We start from the raw sequence: 6,641 nt of genomic DNA on the forward strand, positions 1-6,641 counted from the left end.
TGCAGGTCCAGGTAGATCCAGTTGCAGCAGATCAGACGAGCAGTTGCAGAGAGGCCTCTGAAGCTTGTTATGTCCCTGTATCTCACAGGCAACTGATCCTTGAAGTCAGTCTTGTTAGCCTGGGATTAAGGAAGCAGCCCCAGTCTTCAATCGCAGACTGCAATGGAGACCTTTAAGCAGCAGGGCAGTCCTTTTTCTGAAATTTTACATACTCAGAAGTATTTTCACGAGTGGCTCTAGAGGACCAATATTTATACCTGGTGCCAGCCTTTGCGTGGGGAAACTCCCTGTCCTACCCCCACATTTGGTTCTGAAAAGATCGTAACTTCCCCGTCTTAAGGCTCCAAACGGTCTGGGTATGACAAAGTTGAAGTAGGCCTGTTGTTAGATTCCATTATGTGCGCAGGAGGCAAAGCCTTTTGAAGTGTAAGTGGGGCTGGGTTCACCTCCCTCCAGTCATCCTACCAGAATGGCCCATCCTAGCCACACCTAATCCCCTTTCTGTTACTGTCTGGAAGCATTACACATATCCCCAACAGCAGAGCTAATCCCAGTCATGCGATCCAGGACACGGGCAGAAGGCACAAATTGTTGGGACCAAAAAATGGAAATTTTCTAAAGGTAACATTTTCAGAACCATGACTTAAAATCCAAATAAACCATTAACGAGAATTTTAAAATACAATTCATTTGAGCGCTAACAATATATTTCTATCTTCTACCCAACCAAAGTTATCACTTATTAAATGTAATAAGGTAACCCAGAGTTAGCCAATGCGAGGAATAGGCCTTACAACAGCGAAAAATGAGTTTAAGTGTCTTTCACTGCCAGGACAGGTAAACCTTAAGTACACGTGTTGCACTTTTTTAAATACAATGCATCCTGACCAATGAGCCTTAAAGGCTTACTTTAGGGGTCATTTATATGTATTATAAAGGACGTTTAGGACTAGTAAAGTTTTATTTTGCCAGGTCAAAATTGTAGTTTAAAACTGCTCTACAGGTTGCAGTGGCATGCCTGAGATATATTTTAAAGGCTGCTTTGATGGGTAGCACAATGAGTACTGAAGACCTACAAGCAGCATTTAATTTACAGGCCATGGGTACATGTAGCACCACTGGGGATTTACGCTGATTTTGCCTTGTCTGAAGGAGAAAGGACAAGCCCTTTAGTAATGGTAAGCAGTGGTAAAGTACCATGAGTCCTAAAGCCAACAAACAAAAATTCACAAAACAGGAGGAATGACAGCAAAAAGTCTGAAACCCCACCAAGGATATCTGGTCTAACAGCAACTATTTATTGTATCCTCTAAGATGCAAAAACACAATTCTCAATAATTATGAAGTGATTAAATTATCACACCAGATAACATTTTCCTGGGGTTAGGTATTACAGCATGAGATAAACACCTCTATTCCAGGTTCTTGTCTTGGAAATGGTGCATAAAATACTCAATTGTATTTAAAGAAGACTTTCAATGTAGAATACAAAGTGTTCTCTTTATGTAGGCAAACACTTACATTGGGCTACTAGGTAAGGGTGAGTGATGATTTAACTTAAGTAATAACTAAAAGACTTGTCAGGGTGAACCACAAAAGTCACTAAAATCACTAAATTAACCTGAGCGCGAACCCCTGGTGTAGGAAAGTGAAGTATTATGTTGTATGGTTGTTAGACCTCACCATGTAATATTATCACAACACCCTAAAGATGGTCCTTTGATTCACACCAATAAATCCTTAGCTCAGTCCTGCTATTGCGGCAAAGAAAAGGCAGGCTTTACTAGAGAAACGTGTGTTAAGCCTTTCATATTACCAACATGTACAATAAGTAATTGACATGACTCAAGAGAAATCCAAAACCAGCTTTTTAAAACTGAGTGTATTTGTATCGTAATTTAGACACCAAAATGAATAGAATAGCAAGTATATAACTGAAATTATAGATTTTTGAAGCAATATAAAATCAGTGCAGAATATTATAGTGAAACCTTATCATTGCGGTCAATAGGAAGGCCGACTAGTGACAATCGGTCACTTGCACGTCGAGCCTGATGGTACCCTTCCTGGGTAAAGGTAATGTGGGTCCCAGGACCAAGCCAGGACAGTCTGTTCAATTTTATCTGGCCCATGGACCCTAAGTGCAGAGTTGTCCTGGCTGTCCCTGGTGCTAAATTGTACTGTGGGGGAAAAATATACAAAACCACAAACAACGGGGTGGTTGCTGACATCATTCGAAGGTCGGATCGAGTTCTTTCTAGGTGCAGCATCAAGTGAAAGGGATTGGTTGCCGGACTGGCAACCAACAATCCTTGGCAGCGGTACGTAGAGCAGAAAGTTAGTTTGATGACCGGTGGTATCAGAGACTACGGTAGTGGTCTGTAACTTTGTGGAAGGCAGGACTACAGTTCCCACAATGCACAACACTTTCTGGAAAAAAGTCAATCAGTCTGGGAAAAAATGGAAGAAGAGGAAAAGAAGGAACAACAAAGACGGAATAAGAAAAAACAAGGAAAGAAGGAAGAATGAAAGAAGAAAAAACATGAACTAAAGAAGGCAAGAAGAAAAAATAGTTACGTCAAAAATACTTTATTCGGCCGATAAAAGCAAACAGATAAAACCACTTGAAAACATTTTAAAAACAGCCAATACATTAGAAGAAAGAAATTACACATGTCCATTAAAAGGGCCCCATCATACAAATATTGGGTATACTAGAATTAATCACTTAGCAAATAGAACTAAAACTCATCACAGGAAATCAAACGGCAAGTATCAGAAAGGACATCAAATACAGCAAGTAAAATACAACAATAAGGAGTGCTTAATAAAAAAAAACTTAATTACACATTAAAAAGTGCTCAGTAATACATATAAGGCCGTTACCATGTTTAAATAAATGTCACATAACTACCGCTGGGACATCTTCATCTTAAGTCTTAAGCCCCCTAGCAGAAAACCTGCAACCCTGAAGCACACCATAGAGGAGGAAAGCATTTGTAAAAATAATCATGCAGGTCTAACTTGCCAAAAGTTAGCATTTCTAAATAGCATCAATATGATTTTTTTGCACCAGGGATATAACATTCGAAAAAAAGATAATTTGCAATGTATCCTGAGCCCAAAAATTGTCACAAGGACAAGGCTTTAGGGCACCAGACTGTGAGTAACCCTTGGGGAAGGCTAATAACAAGGGTACCTTGTTCAGCCGAAATCTGGTTAGAACAATAAATCAAATAGACTAAAAAGTAAGAGAAAAGAATGTAGGACAATGAAAAAGGAAAAAAGGAAAAAGGAGGACAGAGAAAGAAAGAAAGAGAAACAAACAAACAAAAAGAAAGAAAAAAGAAAGAAAAAGAAGGTAAGAAGGATAATGAAACAATGATTAAAGAAAAGAGGAAAAAAGAAGGAAAAAAAAGAAGAAAAAGGAATAGAGGGAGGGAGTAAAAAAGAAGGCAAGAAGAAAAGAAGTAAAGAGAAAGAAAGAAGGCAAGACGGAAAAATAAACAAGGAAAATAAAAGAAAAAAGAGAAAGAAGAAAAAAGGAAGAAAGGAGGAAAATTAAGACAAGAAGGAAAAAGAGAGAAAGAAGTAAAAGGAAAAAAAGGAAAGAAAAAGGAAAGAAGTACTAAGAAAGAAACAGAAAAAAGGGAAAAAAGAGGGAAAAAAGGATGAAAGAAAAAAGGAAAAAGAAGGAAAAAGGAAAGAAAGCAAGGACAATAAAGAAAGAAGGGAGAAGAAACACAGAGAAAGAAGGGTTGGAGGTAACAGAAAGGAAACAGGAAGAAAGAAGAAAATAGAAAGAAGGAAAAGGGAGAAAGGAAAAAGAGAATAATTTAAGTCTGAACAGTTTCAAATGGACACAATATGATAGTCTGTATATAGCAGCTACCAGAAAAGCAATACACTCCCTCACAAATTTACAACAACATTGGCAGGAGCTGAGATCTGATAAAAATGGAATGTAGCCTGTGTTCACATCAGAATTGTCTTGCTATCACATCAGGCTTTAAACACAAAGGTAACACTAAATTGATATTAATATAAAAATAAACAACAAAAACACTGGCATTGAAGGGAACTAGCTTTTGTGTGGATGTGCACCTTGTGAAACAGCAGACTGCTGTAGGGGTGGACAGAAAACTCCACCAGCGAAGCGGATAAAGCCAGCCACCCCCGCTCCCCGGCCCCTGCTTCTGAAAGCAGCCAGGCCAGGAAAAGCCTCCCCGGGCCCCGGTGGACCCCTTCCCCAGCGCCCGACCCTCGGCTGGCTTGCAGGACAGGGCTCCCGCATCCCGGGGCCCGCCGGACGGAGCACGAGCCCCGGGCCTGGTCCCAGCTTCTGAACTCTAGCCCGGCTGGGGTGAGCCTCCCCGGGCCCCAGTGGACCCCTGTCCCCAGCGCCCGGACCCTCGGCTGGCTTGCGGGATGGGGGCAACTGCACCCTGGACCCTGGGAGGGAGCACGAGCCCCAGGCCCGGTCCCAGCTTCCAAACCCTAGCCAGGCCGGGGAGGCCCCGGCAGACCCTTGTCCCATGTGCCCGGACCCTCGGCTGGCTTAGAGGATGGGGGGCTTCTGCACCCTGGGATGGAGCACATGCCCCAGGCCCAGTCACAGCTTTGGAACCCTAGCCAGGTCGGGGAGAGCCTCCCTGGGCCCCGGTGGACCCCTGTCCCCAGTGCCTGGACCCTCGGCCGGCTTGCAGGACAGGGGGCTCCCACACCCTGGGACGGAGCACAAGCCCCGGAACCGGTCTCAGCTTCTGAACCCTAGCCAGGCTGGAGAGAGCCTCCCCGGGCCCCAGTGGACCCCCGTCCCCAGCGCCCTGGCCCTCGGCTGGCTTGCAGGACGGGGGGATCCTGCGCCCCTGGGCCTGCCCGACGGAGCACGAGCCCCGGGCCCGGTTCCAGTCCCAGCTTCTGAACCCTAGCCAGGCTGGGGAGAGCCTCCCAGGGCCCTGGTGGACCCCGTCACCCGTCCCCAGCACCCGGACACTCTGCTGGAACCAAGGAGCGTTAAGCCCATGCCACTTCCTCTCCCCACCGGCCTGCCCGGGGAACGCGTTTTCCTCGCGGCTTACAGAACTCTGGGGAAGGACAAAAGTTGGAGATAGCCCAGCCGGCTGGCAGGCTGGCCATCTGGTCACCCAGCCCGCAGGGCCATCCAGTCACCCGGCCTGCAGGGCCATCTGGTTGCCCGGCACGGAGGGCCATCTGGTTGTGTAGCCAGGCAACCAGATGGCCCAGGACGAACCAGCGCCCAGATGGCCCGGGAGGGTGCCGTACCCAGGCCGAGGGTGGACAGGCGCTCTGAGGCAGCCTCTCGGGAGGCTCCTTCCCCGGGGCTGCTGCTGCTCACCTCCCTGCTTGAGCTGCCTAGGAGCAGCGGGAAGGGGAGGCCCAGCCAGCCCAGGCCATCTGGTCACCCTGCCGACCCGCAAGGGATGGTGGCTCCCCGTCCCCGCACACCAGTGGGGCAGGGACAGGAGGGGGAGACACCCATGCCAGAGGGCACGTGATGGTGGCAGCCTCCCGCAGGCCCGCATTACCCCCTCCGCATCCCTCCCGCTGGCCCGGTGGCAGAGGGACCCACCCCTGGGTGTGGTGGAGGAGGGCGTCCGCGGGCACCCATGCATGGAGAGACAAAAGCTTGGCTCACAGGATGACTTTCAATAGATCACAGTGAGGTAGCTGCTTTACTACTTACAAAACCCTGACCCAGAATCAGGTCATCTGCGAATGATTTAGCACCGGGTGCCCCACAAACATGTGGTTCACTAAGTGCGATGGAGGCGGCCCCCTTCCGTCCGCGCTCTGGTCCCCAGGCAAGTGGCTCTACGCACTGCCCCCCGAAAGAGGCCAGCTATCCCAGGGCAAACCGGGGCTCCATGGCACTGTGGTACCGTTACGGTTTAGGGGGGATTTTGACTTAGAGGCGTTCAGTCATAATCCCACAGATGGTAGCTTCGCCCCATTGGCTCCTCAGACAAGCACATACACCAAATGTCTGAACCTGCGGTTCCTCTCGTACTGAGCAGGATTACTATTGCAACAACACATTATCAGTGGGGTAAAACTAACCTGTCTCATGACGGTTTAAACCCAGCTCATATTCCCTATTAGTGGGTAAACAATCCAACGCTTGCTGAATTCTGCTTCAGAATTATAGGAAGAGCTGACATCGAAGGATCAAAAAGCGACGTCACTATGAACGCTTGGCTGCCACAAGCCAGTTATCCCTGTGGTAACTTTTCTGACACCTCCTGCTTGAAACCCAAAAAGTCAGAAGAATCGTGAGGCCCTGCTTTAACAGTCTGTATTCATACTGAAAATTGAGATCAAGCGAGCTTTTGCCCTTCTGCTCCGCGGGAGGTTTCTGTCCTCCCTGAGCTTTCCTTAGGACACCTGCGTTATTGTTTGACAGGTGTACCGCCCCAGTCAAACTCCCCACCTGCCACTGTCCCCAGAGCGGGTCATGCCTGGCTCGCCAGGCGCTTGGAGCCAGAAGTGAGAGCCCCACGGGTAAGTGAAAAAACAATAAGAGTAGTGGTATTTCACCAGCGGCCCGAGGGCCTCCCACTTATCCTACACCTCTCATGTCTATTCACAGTGCCAGACTAGAGTCAAGCTCAATAGGGTCA

At 47.5% G+C, this 6,641-nt stretch overlaps 1 pseudogene; it reads right to left on the minus strand.

The window, feature by feature from the left end:
* Window positions 1-5,642: 5,642 nt before the first annotated feature.
* LOC146776083 (28S ribosomal RNA) overlaps window positions 5,643-6,641 on the minus strand; it is a 4,318-nt pseudogene continuing 3,319 nt past the window's right edge.

This window comes from Triturus cristatus, chromosome 12 (assembly GCF_964204655.1).
Source record: "Triturus cristatus chromosome 12, aTriCri1.1, whole genome shotgun sequence".
NCBI classification, from domain to species: domain Eukaryota; kingdom Metazoa; phylum Chordata; class Amphibia; order Caudata; family Salamandridae; genus Triturus; species Triturus cristatus.